This window comes from Ornithorhynchus anatinus, chromosome 4 (assembly GCF_004115215.2).
Source record: "Ornithorhynchus anatinus isolate Pmale09 chromosome 4, mOrnAna1.pri.v4, whole genome shotgun sequence".
In the NCBI taxonomy this organism is placed as follows: Eukaryota; Metazoa; Chordata; class Mammalia; order Monotremata; family Ornithorhynchidae; genus Ornithorhynchus; species Ornithorhynchus anatinus.
In genome coordinates this window covers 74318689-74339494 of record NC_041731.1, presented here as the reverse complement: position 1 = coordinate 74339494, position 20806 = coordinate 74318689, and positions in this window count along the sequence as shown.

The following is a 20806-nucleotide window of genomic DNA, read 5'->3' as shown; positions in this document are numbered from 1 at the left end:
AGTGCTTAGTTCAGTGCCTAGCACAGAGTAAGTGCTTAACAAATACCCAAAATAAAGGACAATTTTCAATACTAAAGTGGTAATACGATTCACCCTGGTCAAAAGGTTAAAGGACTTCTAGACTGTAAGACCATAATGGGTAGGGAAAGTGTCCATTTATTGTTATAGTATTCTCTCCCAAGCTCTTAGTACAGTGATCTGCACACAGTAAGCACTCAACATGTCTGAATGAATGAGTGACCTGGGTTCTAATATTGCCTCTGCTACTTTTTGCTATGAGACCTTGGCAAAATCACTTAACCTCTCTGTGCCTCAATTAACTCATCTGTAAAACAGGGATTAAGACTGTGAATCGCATGTGGGACATATACTGTGTCCAACCTGATTATCTTGTATCTACCCCAGAGTTTATTACAATGTCTGGCACATAGTAAGCATTTAAACAAATGTCATCAAAAAAATACACCCTGATCCTATGATATGGCTAAAGTTCCAGAGTTCTGGGCACCCTCTTCCACAACACTGGCACATAAGAAAAGCAGGACATTTGGTGTTCCCCATGTAAAAATAGTAAGAAAAGTAGGTGGAATGTTTTCATTTTGGTTTTAACATAAGGAACTTAAGGTGGTAGTGAATTTACAATGATGTTTTATCATTCCTTATAGTGAAATTACCCAGTCTCACAGGTATCCTTGGGAATGCACACAGGGATCAATAAATTAATATTTCTTCATATGGCACCTCATTAAAAGTTTTAATTTGCTTCAGAAAAACAAACTACCTTTTTGTCAAATGACAGGTTTCCTTTAAAAAAAAAGTACCATATTGTAATTATTTGAATAAAACCAAATTCCCATGAAACAAAGACAGCATCAATTTTAGAATTATTGCCAAGTTTGTGAATAGCTAGATTGATAGTCCAGGGTAAATTTTTTTCAACATCTAGGGCCACATATATATGCCTTCTAAATCATGTTAGGTAGATAGATTATAGTAAAAGGTAATTTATCTGGATAACTTTGAATAAACTTTTACATTTACATAAATACATTCAATTGTCCAATGACTTCTTCTGTAGAGGGAATAAATTGCCCAGTATGAAGATAATGAACATAAATGTTTGTGGGGAAGCAGGAGTATGATGAGTGCCCAAGAGCCATGGTGTATATATAAACTCAAGTGCATAGGTAATGCAATAGGTAGGAAAAGTAGGGTGGAAAATGAGAAATTAGAGAAGTCTTCCTCGAGGAAATGATATTTTAGTAAGGCCTGAAGACGGGGAAAGTAGTTCCCTGTTGGATATGAAGACAAAGGGAGTTCCAGGCAAGAGGAAAGACATAATCACAAGGCCCAAGAAAAGAGAGATAAGAGGGAGACACAGTGAATAGGTTGGTATTAGAAAGATGAAGAGTGCAAACTGGGTTTTAGTGACAGAGGAGATAGGATGAGTAGAGGGGAGCGATCTGATCGGGTGCCTTAGAACTGATTACCACAAAGTCAGCCACTCAAGACTTAGCACATTTTGCTACTTCCAAACAACCTCATCCATGAATTCAAAGATTATGTGATAAGATGAAAGAAAATAGATTTATGAGATCACATGATCTTTCTTCCTAATGGAGGTTAGCCTCCATAAGGAGGATTCTTATTTGACCTAAAATAAAGACATTCCTCAAAATGGGAGTTCTTAAATGAGTTTAATTTCGATGGAAATGAAGACACACGCCTACACAAGACAAAGTAACTATCAATGTACTCAGGGAAACAAACAAACAAAAAAAACCTAGATCAGGCTTGCGAGAAACTTCCAGTTATCAAGTGGAACATAAAATATCTTTTGACTAAATCTATCTTGGCAAAACACATGATCATAAAGAATAATAATAATGGTATTTGTTGAGTATTTACCTTGTGCCAAGCACTGTTCTAAGCACTGGGGTAGATAAAAGGTAATCAGGTTGTCCCATGTGGGGCTCACAGTTTTAATCCCTATTTCAGATGAAGTAACTGAGGGACAAAGAAGTTAAGTGACTTGCCCAAGGTCACACAGCAGACTAGTGGCAGAGCGGGAATTAGAACCCACATCCTCTGACTCCTAAACCCATGCTATTTCTAGTAAGCCACACTGCTTCTCAAAGAACCACACCCAAGGTCATTTACAATCTGGTCAAGTATAACTTCCACACTAATTAAATATGACAACATTGCAGACCAAAAAGTAGGGACACTAGCCAAAACACCAGGCATTCAGTAAACTTCATGGATGCCTTGTACAAATATATACATCTGTTACTTAGTCATCTAAAGTGCTCTTTCCCTACAAAATACACCCCCAATGAATTAGTTGAGTATTTCAAGTTGATTTAAACAAACCAAAACAGTATATTAAATTTCTTCTAAAGATGAAAGCTCAAGCCCAACTTTAGAAATTAGAAATTAATAGATTTCAAAAAGGAGAATGCACATTTGAATGCTACCAGAAATAATCTAAACTAGACAGCTTAGCTAGAAGGCCTATAGTTAACACTTGTATCTGTTGCCGATTTGTACATTCCAAGCACTTAATACAGTGCTCTGCACATAGTAAGCACTCAATAAATACTATTGAATGAAATACTATTGAATGAATAAGTTCAAATTCACCAAAGTGGTTCCATAAGCACTGATGTGGCTGTTTGTATGTCATTTTTTAAAAATAGGCTGTCTCCTTCTTGAGGTAAGATATATATTCCAAAACGGAGGAAGATACTTTAGTAATCTTCATAGACATCTGGTGCCTACTCTCAGTCTAGAATTAGAATGGGATGGCTAATTGTAACAGCAGAAGTCAACGCGAGGTATCATTACGTGTTTATTTGGGACACTGGAATGAGTTAGAGATGTAGATCAATCTATAGTACTTGCATGTTTTAGTGGATAAAGCAAGGGCCTGGGAATCAGAAGGATGTGGGTTCTAATCCCAGCTCTACCATGTGTCTGCTGAGTGACCTTGGACAAGTCACTTGACTTCCCTGGGCCTCAGTTACCTCATCTGTAAAATGGGGATTAAGATTGTGAGCTCCATGTGGGACTGGGACTGTGTCCAACCTGCTTAAGCTGTATCTACTTCAGTTCTTCAAACAGTGCTTTGCACATAGTAAGCACTTAACAAGTACTATTATTATTATTATTATTATTATTATTAGTCAGTCATTCTGTCATTAGTATTTATTGAGTGCTTACTGTGTGCCGAGCAGCGTACTAAGTGCTTGGGAGAGTACAATATAAGAATGCAACAGAGATGATAACATACAGACATTAATCTAAATAAATTACCGATATGAACCTAAATGCTGTGAAGCACAGAGGGGAGATAAATAAAGGGAGCAAGTCAAGGCAGCACATAAGGGATTGGGAGAAGAGGAAAGGAGGGTTTAGTGAGGGGAGGTCTCTTGCAGGAGATGTGCCTTCAATAAGGCTTTGAAAATGGGGAGAATAATAGTCTTTTGGATATGAAGAGGGAGGGCATTCCAAGCCAGAGGCAGGATGGGGCGAGAGTTTGGCGTTAAGGTAGAAGAGATTGAGGTACAATGAGAAGGTTAGCATTAGAGGAGTGAGGTGTGTGGGCTGGGTTTTGGTAAGAAAGTAGCGAGGTGAGGTAGGAGGGGTTAAGGTGATTGAGTGCTTTAAAGCTGATGGTACTGTGTGCAGAGCAATGTTCTAAGCACTTGAAGAGTATGAAAGAAGAAGACATGACTCCTACCCATTAGGCACTTACAATCTAGCAGGGAAGACAGACACAAAATAATTTACTAATATCTGTCCCCACCTTCCAGACTGAAAGCTCCCTGAGGGCAGAGAACATTTCAACCAATGTTCTTATATCATACTCACTCAAGAATTTAATACAGTGCTTAGCATACAGTCAGTGCTCAATAAATACGATTGATCAATTAATAATAATAATAATAATAATGTTGGTATTTGTTAAGCGCTTACTATGTGCCGAGCACTGTTCTAAGCGCTGGGGTAGACATAGGGGAATCAGGTTGTCCCATGTGGGGCTCACAGTCTTAATCCCCATTTTACAGATGAGGGAACTAAGGCACAGAGAAGTTAAGTGACTTGCCCACAGTCACACAGCCGACAAGTGGCAGAGCTGGGATTTGAACTCATGAGCCCTGACTCCAAAGCCCATGCTCTTTCCACTGAGCCACGCTGCTTCTCCAATTAATAAAACATTATATTAGAAGTAAAGCCATGTTCTTACCTACTACCTTTTCTGAAACTAAAATCCATTGCATTTTTATTCTTTCTCACTTTTCCACTGCACTTCAGTGGTCAAATCTTAATTTAGCACTGTAATATTTTTGCTATTAACCCAATGCAATCTAACCCAATTAATCAACCCAATAATTTCTTCAAGGAAGAGAAGGCCTTCATAAACCTTTGGAAATACATTAGCATGGCTCCAGGTTCATGTTTTAGTGTGGGGAAGAGAGCCTAGGCATTTCTCTTCACGCTTATGCATAGATACAGCTAGAACTGCAATCCCAACCATGAAGTTCCTCAACAGGGTGTCACTGGGGCAGATGAATTCCTATTCAGTCAGACAGTTGATTGGGTTTACTGAGCACTTACTTTGTGCAGAACATTGTACTAAGTGTTTGGGAGAGTACAATATCCCAATTCTACACACACCTTCCCTCACAGCAACCTTACAGTCTAGATATAACATCACAGCTGCGGGCCCTGAAAAGTCATACCTATCCTGAAGAAAAATCTCATTTCTGATCACCTAGATGGAATTTAGGACAAAAACAATATTTTTAAATAGAATATTTGTGGTATTTCAGTCCTTTTCTGGCTATCTGAAAGTTCAACTCTCTGAAGGTTAGCCTGTGTTAAAAATTGCATCTACCCAATTTCAAAATTTAATCACAAATTGCTAAGCAACTGGAAACAAAATTTGAGATTGTCCACTGACAAAGATTTACAATATGATTAGATATAAAAGGTATTGGATAAAAACTTGCTATTATTGCTTTTCTTCTGAGATTCTCAAAATGTTTCTCGAAAACACTGCAAATTAATGCAACATAATACAAGTCCACCTAATTCTTATTAAAGTTCCCTTGTAAAAGAAAAAAAAATCAATGAACTCCAGCTTTCTTTATTATTTGCCTTAGATAAATAATTTCTCACTGGAGATAAGAAGTAACAGGACTCCTTGTAATGCAATTTGTAAGAATTCGCATTAGTGCTTCCAATGCATAATTCCCCATCATTCTCAGACCTAGTCCCCAACTCCTTCTTCTAAACCCTCTTGCTTGGCACACTGTGGATATGAAAAAAAAATCAGCAAATGCCCAGAAGGGGTGGCTGAAGATTATAGAATTTCAAGGCTATTTTGCCCATATCAGGTTATATCATCTTTGGCATAACCATTCTTCTTTCAGCCTTTTTAAGTTAGCAAATCATCTCCAATTTGGTGAGGTCCAATCTACTACTCTCTTGGTTGAAATAGCCAGATAAAATGAAGCCAAAGTATCCTATTTTGCTTACATAATCCAGATAATTTGTACAAATCTGGCACTCACTGATAAACATTTTACTAGACCGAATACTCTATTCAGTTTCTTTAATACTCTATTCAATCCTTTAGGTTACATCACTCCAAAATTAAAATAATTGACATAAAAGTATGTGAGAAGTGCAGGAACAATCACTAACAGGATCTAATATTTTTGTTCATATATTTCCAAGGAGAGAAACAGTGTTTAAGCAGAAAGATATTTGCTAGTGGACAAAGAAAGAATCCATAGAATAATAACACATTGTGTTTTCAGTCAAAGTGATGTGAATAATGGTGGTTAAATCACCTTCAGTGTTCTGGAGAATAGTCAGACTACAAATGAAATCTAAGAAAATACATTTTGGTGCTGAAATTTGTCTCTTCTCCATAATCAAATAAAGGAAATTTTGACTTATATTGGTTTTCACAAAGTGTTTAAACTGATACCACTTTTCATGATTAAGACACCATGGTCTAGTGGGTAGAGGATAGGTCTCGGAATCAGAAGGACCTGGGTTCTAATCCTAGCTCTGCCGGTTGTCTGCTGTGTAATCTTGGGCAAGTCACTAAACTTCTCTGTATCTCAGTTACCTCATCTGTAAAATGGACATGTACTCTGTCCAACCTGTTAAGCTTGTAACTACCCCGGCATGTAGTGCCCAACACAAAGTAAACACTTAGCAAATACAGTGAAAAGAGTTATTTTCCTAATTACTGCATCACTGGTAAACCATTTAAAGAAATATTCTTGGTTCTACTGGAAAGACCGTAACCCAAATAACTTTATCCCAATTTAAGCCTCCTGCAGGACTGGAAATTACCATGGGCAGTGAGATTTTATCCATGTGTGTGTGTGTGTACGGTTGAATAAGCAATTCATGAACAGCAATCCTTTCCACTTCATGTGCTCATGAACTGGATCACTTGCTCAGTTATTGAATTTGCTTTTTTCAGTGCTTGGAGCTGTTTTTGATTCTGTCTCTTGGTGTAACAATTTTTTAAGCCCCCGCTCTAAGAGCACCCTGTTTCTGAGTCCAAAATAACAGGGGATCTACTGCTGATTCTAAGACACCAGAAAGTTAGGCCACATAATTTGGTATGGTTTTTTTTCTGAATTATGTCCTTCAATTGATCCTTCTACCCTCCTTTTTTTACTGTTTCTCTTAAGTTTAAAAATAAAAGATATGGAAATGGTTGTTGGGATATTCTGCCACGATCTAGTCCTCTTATTCTCCTTACATTCATTTTAGATATGTTAGGATGAACATTGTTTCATTGTTTCTCCAGCACCACAAGCCAGAAAAATAGTTTGGAAAAACCCCAGGCAAACCATCACATCGGATCCTTGAGTGACAACAGGGAGTCTGGTGGTGGAAAAGGAACCTCAAAATCAATCAGTTATTCAATCAATCAGTCTTAGTGTGTCCTCTGTTTGTAGAGCTCTTTACTAAGTAAGACCTTGGGGGATCATGGAGCACAATAGAATTAGTACACATTGATCCCTACCCTCAAAGAGCTAACCATCTTCCATTGAAATAATAATGATAGTAATAATAACTGTGGCTTTTGCTAAGCACTTACCATGTGCCAAGCCCTGTACTCAGCACTGAGGTAGATACAAGAGAATCAGGTCAGACACAGTCCCTTTCTCACTTGGGACCTCATAGTCATAACAGGAAGGAGACCAGGTATCAAATTCCTATTTTACAGATGAGAAAACTAAGGTACAGAGAAATTAAGATTAAATCTTAAATCTAGATTAAGAAATAGTCAAGTGGTCTAGCAGAGACCAGAATCTAAGTCCTCTGCTTCTGAGGTGGCTGCTTTTTCCACTCCACCAGGCAGAACTTTTTGTGTTGGATTTATGAATCATAGTCTCCCACGCTTGATCCAGATGGGGCCAGTGTATGAAGCAGAACATCTTCTGTGGCAAATGGTTCTGCTTTTTAGCCCGTGCCTCTTTGCCTCTTCCCCCATCTGGGTTCATGTAGTGGCAGTTTATATGTGGTCCTCAAAAAACAATGCTACTGGTGTGGTGACAAAGGCTAAGAAAATACTTTTAAGTTAACACTTCCAGGGGCTGTGCTCCTTATGGGGAAGGCCAAAGAAGGACAGAGCCTAGAAACAAAGTCCTCTGACTCCCAAGACTGTGTTGTTTCCACTAGGCCATGCTGCTTCTCATTCATCTATGCCTGTGTCACTGTAAAAGACCTTGTTTGGGGGTTGAGCTTGACTACTGAAGGCTTAGCATACATTCTTAGTTTTATTTATGTCTTAGTTTTATTTGTCTGTGGTCCATGGCAGTCTGCAGGATTTGAAAAGTGATTTAAAACTTTCCTCCTGCTTTCTCGTGCTAGAATTTTGGAGTACGATCATTGGTGTATAAGGGCTTCTTTAGACTTGATTCAAGGATTTTCAATTTTAGACCTTGCATTTAGGTGCACAAGGTCTTAGTTCTGAAATCTCAAAACTAAGATGCATCTATCATTACAGAAGAAAGACTTCATTAGTCTGATAAATTTTAAAGTGGTGAGACCTAGGCCAGGTCTGGTACAGTGAACAGAGCAATGTTCTAAGCACTTGATGAGTATAACAAGGGTACTTGAAGAGTATGAAAGAGCTGTACCCTCGGAATCAGAGGTCCTGGGTTCTAATCCTAACTCCATGTGATTTGTTACCTAGAGTGAGTCACTGAAGTTATCTGTGCCCCAGTTTCCTCATCTGTAAAATAAGAATTCAGTACCTGTTTTCCCTCTCCCTTGTACTGGGAGCTCCATGTGTGAAAGGAAATGTATACAACCTGATTGTCTTGTATCTACCAGTGTTTAGTACTGTGCTTGGCACACAGCACTTAGCAAATAATGACCACAATTATTAAAAGTTCATCAAAAATAGTGATTGTTTTTCTAATATCCACTTCTAGATTCCTTGTTGATTTTCCAGCATGACTTAATAGAAACCACTAAACAAGAGTAAACCTCATATGCACCCCAGTTTAGCTCATCTTTTGGGAGATCAAAAATTTTGAAGATTTAATTCTTCTAGAAAGTTCTAGAAACTGGCTAAGAAACTAATGTTAAATTGGAGTTTCTTCAAAACTTTTAAGTGGTCCTGAAAATATTTAATATCTGTACAAGCTGAATTAGCTTTCTAGTGGACAGAATCACATTATTACAACTGTGTAGCTGATTTTCACTGTAAAATGTGATCAAAATCCAGTAACAGCTTCCCCCAACCATAATCTCTAAAGAAATATTTGGTGGTCAAGCTATTCAATTGAATTCAATTTTCAAATTGGTGTGAGATACTTTATTTCAGACTTGCTTTCAAAGCTGCATTTAGAAAATTCCAAGTTATTACTGAATACTCAATAATTCACTTACAGTGGATCTATAATAAGCACATGAAAAGTTTACATTTTAGAAGCGAGTTACAGCTCTGTGGAAATTACATAGCTGGAACGAGAACCTAGATTTCTTGTATCCCATACACTTGCTCTTTTCATCAGAACCCACAACTTTTTTTCTAAGTACTCTGACTTTTAGTCTTGTTAGTCTCCGGTTTCCCAAATTTGATTCCTCATTTGATTACTTCTGACTGGTACAGGTTCATGTGGCATTTGTGCAAAAACAGCTTAGAGGCTTTTCACTCCCACAGCTTTCTCAAAAAAATTGAACCCCTTTTGTTGATGATTGTGTTAATAGTAATAATATTAATAATAAGGGTACCAAGCACAATTCTAGGAAGACCGGATTTCCAATCCTGGCTCTGCAGCAAGAATAATGGATGGGGGATAGGCAGGACAGTATACAGCCAGAATAATACCAAGATTGCTCACTTCATAGATGGGGAGGATATCACGCTGTCAATTATCATGGATAAGTCAGATAGAGGATTAAATTTGGAAGGGAAATGAGGAATATTAAACTTTGAGATGCCAGCGGGATATCCATTTAGAGATGTCTTGGAGACAAGAGGAGATTGCAGAGAAATAGAATTTTCAGATGTAGACATGGAGTCATCTACATAAAGGTTGTAATTGAAGCCATTCGAGTGAATTAGCTCACCAACAGATTGTGTGTAAAGTGCAAAGGGAAAGGTACCTTGAACAGAAATATTGAAGGACACCACAGTTTGGGTGTGAGAAGCAGAGGAAGAGCCAGTTGAAGAGACAGAGAAGGAATGGCCAGAGAGGTAGAAGGAGAACCAGGAGGGTACTGTGTCAGTAAAACCAAAGGAAGAACGTGTTCCCAGAAGGCAGAAACCAAGCTCACTCCCGATGGTTTCTCTTGTCAGTAAAGTAGTTGGTAAAATCAGCTGTCAAATGTTTAAGTTGAATATGGGTTCCACTGTGAATGCATAATCTTACCGGCAATTCTAGTTGGGAGAAAAATGAAGTTTAGGACAACTAGGAAGAAGCCACTCAAACTATATTAGTGTCATGAGCATCAAACTGTATTAGAACTATTCTTTCTTCAGAAGAAGCAGTTTCTCTCACATGCCTACCTTTGGAGTAAAGTACCCCCACTGCAATAACTTCCAGTAAAACATACTATGTATTACAGAATTACTGCAGCTAGTGTTGTACTGAAAGGAATGCACAGGAAATGGGTTGTGATTCCACTGCAAATGAGGAAAGTGAAAAAAAAAACTTTTAAGGTTGAGGATGACCTAGTTCTCAAGTAGGCTTGCAGATAACACTGCCAATGGTGCCCCGCCAATTGGTGTGAATTAGGTTGGCTGAAAGTCCAATGACTAAGAGAAAACATCTTCTTTACTATATGCGTGAAAAGACTTGGCCCAATGGAAAGAACACAGGCTTGGGCTTCAGAGGACATGGGTTCTAACCCCAGCTCTGCCACTCATCTGCTGTGTGACCTTGGGCAAGCCACTTAACTTCACTGTTCCTCAGTTACCTCATCTGTAAAATGGGGACTAAGACTGTGAGCCCCACCTGGGACAAACTGATTATCTTGTATCTACCCCAGGGCTTAGAATCAGTGCTTGGCACATAGTAAATGCTTAACAAATACCATAATTATTTTCTCCCTCTTTAGGTCACAATCTTCCCAAAACCACTGTTTGAAGTCAGCCATCCCATTCCTAATTGCTGCAGTTTAGGCTGATCTTCATTTACTTATTCTTTCTGAGACCAGAAAACCTGAAAAAGCAGTATGACATAGTAGATAAAGACCAGGTCTGGGATTCAGAAAGAACATTATGGGTTCTAATACTGACTCCACCACTTGTCTGCTGTGTGACCTTGGACAAGTCCCTTCACTTCTCTGTGCTTCAGTTATTTCACGGTGATTGAGACTGTGAGCCCGAGGTGGGACAGGAACTGCATCCTTACCGATCCACCCCAGCACTTAGTACAGTGCCTGGCACATAGTAAGTGCTTAACAAATACCATAAGCATTATTATTACACTTCTATTCCCAAGTACATAGTATGGTTTTTTATAATTGAGGTGTTTGTTCGGCATTTACTATGTACTATTCATGGGGGAAGATATAATCAGATCAGACCCAATCTTTGCATGACATGAGGTTCACCAGCCAAGGGAAAGGGAGAATAGGCATTTAATTCCTATTTTACAGATATGGTAGTTTAGGGGAGGAAAGGTTGTGATTCGCCTAATGCCACACAGCAGGCAAGTGACAGAGTTGTGATTAGAATCCAGATATCCTGACTCTGAGTCCTGAACTCTTTCCGCTAGGCAACGTTGCTTCTCGCACTAAGACATTAAGTAACAAATATTGATTTCTTGGTCCATTTTCTGGTGCTGTCTCCCAGCTGTCAACTATAAGCCACCTCACTAGAGGTTTCATACATCTTGTCTTTAAAGCCTTTCTTCTGTCCAACTTGGTTACCCAAATTCAATTCTATCAGAGAACAGCTATTGGAAATATCTGCTGTGATTCCTCAGTGAGTAGGATGCATTCAGAAATGATGAGGCCTTTGAATGTAATTATTCCAAAGGTATTGGAACAGTCTTCATCACAACTCATCTTTGATGGGCAGGCTTTATGAGACCTCAACAAATGTCCACTATCACAGCAGAGAGAGCAAACTCTAGCCCAAAATGCATGTAGAACAGGATTGGCCTGCCCTAAAGGCATTTACTCAGTTGTCTATGGGAACAGATGTATTTTTTCCATTCTTCTTGAGGTCAGTGTGCACAACAGAATCTCTGAACTGGCCCATTCGGGTTCTCGAAGAAGGTCACAATTATGTCACCAATTCACAGAGGTCTTGCCATGATATGCTTCATTAAGCAGTCTTACTTTACCTTCTGTCTTTCCTTTAAAGCCTGTTGGGTTTTACCTGAAAATAAAAGTGAAATTCTAGATGAAATTGAGAATTTGTTGTTTCCTCCTAGCTCTGCAATTGGCTCAAAGGTAGTTAGGGATAATTTCTACCTACTCTATTGCTTTGTAATCTCCTAAGCACTTAGTGCAGCGTTTTGAACCCAATAAGCACTCAATAAATACCATTGACTGAAGAAGGGGAGAGAAGGAAGAGTGCCAGCCCTTCTTCCAAGCATCAGTGAAAGTGGCACTGAAAACTCCAGAACAGCACCCTGGGAAAACAAAAATATTCCAGTGTGGACACAGGGTGAGAATGATTTCAAGGCTGATTTAATTTATTTTTTTTTTTTTTGATGCCAAGTTACTGAATCGTGGTTCTGTACCAGGGTTAGGCTCTCCTTTGCTAAACAGTTGTCTGTGCAAACCCTAACAAGGTACTTTCCCTATCTGAGGTCCCAGAGTGGGGTCCAAATGGCACTGGGCCAGCAGCCACTCGGGTACCTGCCCACACTCTTGGCTCCTGCAGTGAGTGATTCAGCCATGGCTCCCAGTGAGGGCAGAGAGCATGCAGGGAGAGTATGGGGCATATGTTTCACTCCTTCCAGTTGGTGTAAATTATGTGCTTAGTACAGTAATCTGCACACAGTAAGGGCTTAATAAATACCATTGATTGGCTTTGCCCTCAGCATAGCTGGGTACCTATGGTTTCTTTTCATCGTTATTGGGCTGTAGCATGAGCTAGAACATCTTGTAGCACCCTGGCACATAATCCCACCTTTCTGTCTATCCATCTTGCCTCATCCCCTCTTCTCCTGCAATACCCACTTGCCATCCCTATAAATATATATGTGTATATATTTAACCTTCAACCCCCCAACCAATCAGACACTTATATCCGAATCCTCTCCATTTCAATCAGTGGCATATACTGATCATTTACTGTGGGAGAGCACTGTATTAAGTGCCTTGGAGAGTACCGTTAAATAGAGTTGATGGATACAAACCCTTCCCTCAAGGAGCTTACACTATAGAAGGGGAGCTTACTCTCCCTTTTCCTCTTCCTACACCCAAGTTTCCTAAACTTCTCCCCCTTCGTCACATCTCCCTTTTTCAAGAGATCCACCTTACCCACTTTGTTTCCTTTGTCCCAGGTCTGCTAAAGCCTTAAACCAGACCTGGCTTCATCCTTCCATTTCCCCTTCACCATGGTGAATTTTTACCTGGGCCCTTGTACTTGGGCTTGCAGTCTTACCTCTCCAATTAACCCCCTGCCTATTCCTAGAGTAAATCTAAGGGAAGTTAATGTTAACTCACAAAGCAAAGCATGTACTCCCTAGAAAAGGAATTCAAACCAAATGAAAAGTATAGCCACGAATCCTTCAGAGCAGTTCATTTCTTTAAAAGACTCTCTTAATAATGTCCTAGACAAAAAGAACACCCAATCACTGCTCTATAAGTGTTTCATTAACCAGTGAAATTTTAGCAACATTTTAGAGTTATTTGAGATAACTGAGCATGTCTCCCCAGGGCTCTCCTCTCAGTTTTATATCTCCTACTGTCTCCCTTTTTTTCCCCAGTTCATAATTAACATGGGCAGTTTTTCTCCAAAAAAGTAGTTATCTATGGAAACTCTGGTTCACATAAATTTGTTTGGACCCATGTAATCTAAGTCATTAGAAGTGGAGAAAACAAATGTAGAGAAGGAAGAGCTTAATTACATGAATGATTATTGAAAAAAGAAACCCACTTGTTCACAGCACACCTAAACTAGAAATATCTCCTCCAAGTATACAGAAATCTTCATATATTGTAGGCACTAGAAAATGAATGAAAATTAAAAACAAAATCACATGGTTGATAGGATATTGTCACACAATGTTATGAAGTGGATTTGGGGAAAATCAGATTTTTACAAATCAAATACTTTTTATTGCCCTTAGTATGTTATGTATATTTAATAGCTTTATTACTTCTTCCTATCAGAAATTTATTTTTGGTTCTGTGTCTCCCATTAAATTATAAAATTCTTGAAGGAAGGAATCATATGACAACTCTATTGTACTTCCCATAATGCTTAGTATAATGTTCTGCATAGAGAAAGCACTCAGTACATCTTACTGATTGACTAGCTGGCTAAACTGAGTCTTCCTTGACTTTCTGTTTATGTTTATAAATAAGGAATTGGTCTAATTTACATTCTAATGACTAAATTATGATTTTTTAAAGAAGCAATAAATCCAGTTGGCATCAACCGCATTACCAGTGGTTTTGAACCATGTCCAAGGAGAGACTAGACCAGGTTTTAACCTTCATTGAGGAAACATGCCTAATAATATTGTTTATACCATTTGAATTTGTTTATTAGGTTTACGGTGGTATCACAAATAACTCTGCCAGAAAGTTTCTATGACCCCCCAAATTGGTTATCTTTTCTGATAAAATTCAGAATAACTATTTGGAGAAATCAGTATCTTAAACATTAATGTAATGATTAATTATAATTTGCTTAATCATAAAAACTTCACTTTTCATGGTATTTGTTAACTGCTTACTATGTGCCAGACACTGTACTGAGTGCTGGGGTAGAGACAAGATAATCAGGTCACATGCAGTTCCTGTGCCATATAGGGCTCACAGGCCTAATTCCCATTTTACAGATGGGAATCAATCAATCAATCGTATTTGCTGATCACTTACTGTGTGCAGAGCACTGTACTAACACTTGGGGGAGTACAATACAACAAAAAAACAGACATATTCCTTTACCACTACAAGCTTACAGTCTAGATGGACAGAAGTTAAGTGACTAGCCCAAGATCACACAGCAGAGTGTTGAACGTGGGATTAGAGTGCTGGTTTTTCTGACTCGCAGGCCTGTGATCCATCTATTAGGGCATATTGCTTCATATAATCCCAAATTATATGAGATATGAGATTCTGTTTTAGGAAGAGGACTTGTCCTGTTTGTGTTGGGAGTTTTCCATATTTTTGTCATGTGTTGTTTCTAAAAACAGTTCTAGATAGGACTCTTAAAACATGTCTTGCAGATAGGCTGTATAAATACAGTATGACCATCGTATTTTTACCTTTTGGTTTATTTCAGTTTGTTATCTTTTGAAAACAATGAACATGTCACATATAAGCAATGTATAGGAATACACTGAAGTTACTATTAAATGTTTCAGAAAGGGGGCAAGAGCAAGCTTTAAATAATCTGTAAAATGCAGTTTTGAGACATTATTAAAACATGCCCGTAATTCACCATTGAAAAGGCAACAGAGACAGGGATGAGGGATCACTGGCTTGAAGATGATGACTCATTTTGTGGAAAAGATAGCCTCTCTAAAGAAGAACAGCACAGGCTATCTGCTGTAACTTCTGGTGTTCCCTCTTCTATTTTGGTGAATGTTAAGGGAATTATGAGGTAGCTTTTAAATCCATTCATTCATTCATTCCAGGGAGTAACATAACTAGAGACCACTCTTCACAGATGGTTCCAAATAGATCTGTTTAAAAATTAGAACATTTATTTTGTGACTGTTTCTGTAATATGTGTAAAGCTAATGATAAGTAGATGCAGATTAAAATCTATTGGTTAATGTTGCCAACAACTGCCCTCTGTACATAAGTACATGAGTATGTACTTAATAGCATTGTCTAGAGAAACGGCATGCCCCAGTGGAAAGAGTATATATTTGGGACTCAGGAGACTTTTGTTCTAATCCAGGCTCCATCATTTGCTTATTGTGTCACATTGGGCAAGTCACTTAACTTTTCTGTGACTCAGTTTCCTTATCTATAAAATGAAAATTAAATAACTGTCCTCCCTCCCATTTGGAAATGTGAGCCCTGTGTGGGACAAGAGACTGCATCCATTCTGCTTGTATTAGCACCGCTCTTGGCATATAGTTATCACTTTACAAGTATCACAATTATAATATAGGAAAGATAAAATATATATTTAAGTGCTACTGAAGGTTCTAGGTATTTAGGTGGTGTAGAAGTTCAACAGTTGAGTTATCTAAAATACAGAGATTAGAAATTAATCAGGCATCTCCTGGAAGAGATGCATTTTCATAAGAGTTTTGAAGATGGGGAGAATGGTAGTCTATTGGAATCAAAGGGGAAAGGAATTCCAGTTCAGCAGCAGGTGAAAAGAGAATGAGATACAATGAACAGATGAGTTTGAGAAGAAAGAGGAATTCCAACTGGGGTGTAGTCGGAAAAGACAGAATAGGGGAAAGAGCTGATTGAGTGTCTTAAACTCAAAGCTCAGGAATTTTGGCTTGAAGTGGAGAGGAACAAGTAACCATTTGAGATTGATAGGAGCAGGGAGATGTGAGCAGAAAGAAGATTGTTTGAGAAAAACAGTCTAGAGGGAGAAAATGTTAAATTAAGTGATATATGCGTTTATTTTTCATCAAATTTAGCTAGAAACTGGTGTCCAATTTGGAATACTTTTGATTGAAAAGGAAGTCTACTGTTTGTATTTTGTTTACAAAAACCTCAAGATCATAGTATTGAAAGAATCTACAATTTATTATTGTTGGACCCTATTCCCTTCCCTTTTGGTCCTCCCTGCTGTTCCATCAATTATTCAACCATTGGTATTTACTGAGTGCTTATTATGTGCAGAGCACTATAGTAAGCACTTGTGGGGAATATGATACAATAGAGTTGTCAGACAAGTTGCCTGTCCACCAGGGAGCTTACAGTCTAGAGAAGGAGCTTATAGTTATATATACATTTATATCTGTACCCCAAGGGCATTTTGATACTCACTTATGCAGATACAGACTCTTAAATTCTGCTGTTTTCCTATCTATAATATATTTCAACGTCTGTCCTCCCACCCCACTAAATTTTAAATTCCTTATGGGCAGAAATTTTGTCTTTCAAATGTATTGTATTATCCCAAACACTTAATCCAGTGCTCTGCACACAATATGCAATCAATAAATAGCATCTATTGATGGATTGACCATTTAAGAAAACAATAATTGTTTTATTACCTAAAATTTCTATTCCTATTCTTAGGTAAGACTGCTTAAATTTTTCCATATTTTTTAGGAAAAGAGTGGTAGATAGAGTTGTGGTTAGTGGAAGTGGAGTTCATTTTGCCTGCCAGAGGAATTGGGTTCTACTCCTGACTCTGTCACCTGTTGGTTGAGTGACTTTGGACAAGTATCTTAATTTCTTTGTGCCTCATCTGTAGAATGGGAATTAAATCCTACTCTCTCCTTAGACTGTGAGTCCCATGTGGGTCAGAGGTGTGTCTAACCTGATTTTCTTGTATCTACGCTGACCTTTATCTAGTACAGTGATTGGCACATAGTAAGTGCTTAATAAGTACCATTTGCAAAAAACAAAAAAAAAAACCCAAAATAAAGTGATTTAGTTTAATGTGCAGAGGAAACCTGACTGTTTGATCCCAGTAAAGACGTGTTCAAAGGAACTTAGTTGTAATGGTGTAAAGAAGAAACTGGATCTGAATACTCCCACTACTTCATTTTACAATAAAAGCATGTCTGTGGCTTCTGGGCATACTTTATTCTAACCTCAGCTCTTGAAGTAGTTTTAATCGTTTGATGGATTACTGAGAAAGAGAGGAAATGAAGTAATATGGGAATGGTTGTTTCGGACATGGATTTAAACGGAAATCATGGGTATCTGGGAGAGAGACAGGAGGGTAGTAGGAAGCACCAGGAACACATCACAAGTGCTAATTAGGCTGTCCCTGCTATTGATGCCATCATGCTATTTGAAGCAGAAAGGGGATCAGACAGACCGAGAACTTTAGGGAAGGACAACAGGGAACCTTAGGCATACCAGGAAGAGAAACCTGGATGTAAACTACATATGGTACACATGAATTAAATCACATCAAAAATGGAATGCATGATTGAAAAATGGACCTACACATGAATTATACTCCTAAATAGCCAATATCTTATAAAACCAATGGAAACTGAAGTCCATATTTATGACAATTTGATGGGGGGTTTTCTACTCACCCATTATCCACCACACTGGTGACATTTTTGCTTTTCTAAGTGCAGTCACTGCATGCCCATGATTTGGAAGGGATTGCTAATTTCCACCTCACCAATGGAGCAAAGCAGAAAATGTGTATTGGGTCTGTCCTTCATTAAGTCATTCATTCACTCATTCATATTTATTGAGCACTTACTGTCTGCAAAGCACTGTACTAAGCGCTTGGGAGAGTACAATATAATAATAATGTTAGTATTTGTTAAGTGCTTACTATGTGCAGAGCACTGTTCTAAGTGCTGGGGTAGACACAGGGGAATCAGGTTGTCCCACGTGGGGCTCACAGTCTTCATCCCCATTTTACAGATGAGGTAACTGAGGCACAGAGAAGTTAAGTGACTTGCCCACAGTCACACAGCTGACAAATGGCCGAGCTGGGATTCGAACTCATGACCCCTGACTCCAAAGCCCATGCTCTTTCCACTGATCCACGCTGCTTCTCTATATATAACAATATAACAACAAAACATACATTCCTTCCCTTAATGCGCTCACAGTCTAGATGGGGAGATGGGCATTAATATAAATAAATAAATAGATGAAATAAATAAATACCCTAGTCCACACAGGTATGTTCTAGGATGCAATAGGGATCTGGAAGATGATAGAAAAGTACGAGTCCTGTTCTTTGAGGAACTCAAATCAAGGATCTGAGAGTAGAGGTCTGAGAAGCGGTGGACCTGATGTCCAATCCCAGATCTCTTGTGTATGTATGAGGTTGGGCAAGACAGTGAATCTCTCTACAACTTACATCCCATCTGAAAAATGCAACTGAGATCATTTCTCCCTGCCTCACAGAGAGGTTGTGGATGCAAAAACATGAAAGGTGGTAGTGGAAGTAGTGATAGTATTTATTAAGTGCTTACTGTCTGCTGAGAACTGTACTTAGCACTAGGAGAATTAGACACGATCCCCGTCTCTAAGTGCCATGTTAAAGTGTTTTGGGAAATGTAGAGATTTATCAATTCATTAGTCTCTCTTGGCCTCAAGCATCTATGTTCTCCTTTCCACATGCTTCCCATAGAAAGGAATGCCCTAGAGTGCTCTCCCTCCTCACCTCCACCAAACTAACTCTGTTCCTCTCTTCAAAGCCCTACTGAGAGCTCACCTCCTCCAGGAGGCCTTCCCAGACTGAGCTCCCCTTTCCCTCTGCTCCTCCACCCCTCCCCATTCCCCCCTCCTGCCCTCTGCTCTTCCCCCTTCTACTCCCCTCAGCACTGTGCATATTTATATATATTATTACCCTATTTATTTTGTTAATGATGTGTATATCTCTATGATTCTATTTATCTTGATGATGTCTGTGCTAGACTGCTTGTTTTGTTTTGTTCTGTTTTTCTTTGCTGTCTGTCTCCCCCGCTTAGACTGTGAGCCCATTATTAGGCAGGGATTGTCTCTATCCATTGCTGAATTGTACACTTCAATTGTACACGTAGAAAGCGCACAATAAATACTATTGAATGAATGAATGAATAAGAGGCCTTTCCGAGCTGAGTTCTCATTTCCCCTATTTCATCTCCTTTCTGTATTATCCTTGCACTCGTATTTGTGCCTTAACCACTTGGTATTCATTTCACCATCAGCCCCACAGCACTGAAGTACCTGTCTGCAATTTATTTTCTTATCTATCTCCTTTTCCAGACTATAAGCTCCTTTTGGGCCAGGAACATGTCCACCAGTTTTGTTGACTCTTACTCTCCCGAGCACTTAGTACAGTTCTCTGCACATAGTAAATGCTCAATAAAAACTACTGATTAATGGGTCGATTGTTCTGCACTCAGTAAAGAATCAGTGAATACAATTGCCAAACACTATACTAAATCCAGTGGGAGAGATAAGATAATCAGTTGGGAATGGTCCCTACATGGATCTCACAGTCTAAAGGAGAAGCACAGGTATTTAATCCCCATTTTAAAGTTGAGGAAACTGAGGCCCACTGAAGATAAAAGACTTGCCCAAGGTAACACAACAGGCAGGTAGTGGAGCCAAGATGGTTTTCCAGGCCTGTGCTGTTTTCACAAGTCCAGTCTGCAAGCATCATATACATTCCCTGCCCAAAAGTTGCTTACCTCCTAAAGCAGGAGAAAGACACAGAAATATTTATGAATGGATTAATCATAATGACTTGACAGTACAATTGATCATAAATATGTATATAAGCATTAGGGGATGGAAAGTGTGGCAGGTAGCTGATGGGTTGATGAGACTTGGGTATCAGGAGTTAATTTACAGTCTTGTTGGAGCATGTGGAATTTTAGGAGGGCTTTGAAGGTTGGGAAAGCTGTGGTCTGTCAGAATAGTCCTGGAAAGAAGTTTCAGGCTAGTAAAATAATGTTAGCAAGAGGGCAGGTGCAATACACTTAGAAATAATGAAGGTAGAAGATTGGCTTTGGGAGAATGAAAAGAGAATTGGAGAGTGGCAGTTGAAGTGAGCTACAGCACTTATGTATATATCCTAATTTATTTATCTTTATTAATGTCTGTCTACTCCTCTAAGCTAGAAACCCATTGTGCACAGGGAACCCATCTACCAAGTTTGTTCTATTGTACTCTCCCAAGTTCCAACTACAGGGTTCTGCCCACAGAAAGCCCTCAATGGATTGATTAATTAGTGGCAACAGTTGGGGAGGCCAGGGGACAAAGGGCTTGAGGAGGAACTTTAAAATCTATCTTTTGTGAGCAATGAGCTTAAGAGTCAATAAAGATGTAGATGTTTTGGTGCTGGGTTGGGGAGAAGGAAGAATAAAATAATAATAATGATGGTATTTGTTAAGTACTTACTATGTGCCACGTACTGTTTCAAGTGCTGGGGGAGATTTAAGGTAATCAGGTTGTCTCAAGGTGGGCCTCACAGTCTTAATCCCCTTTTTACAGTTGAGGCAACTGAGGC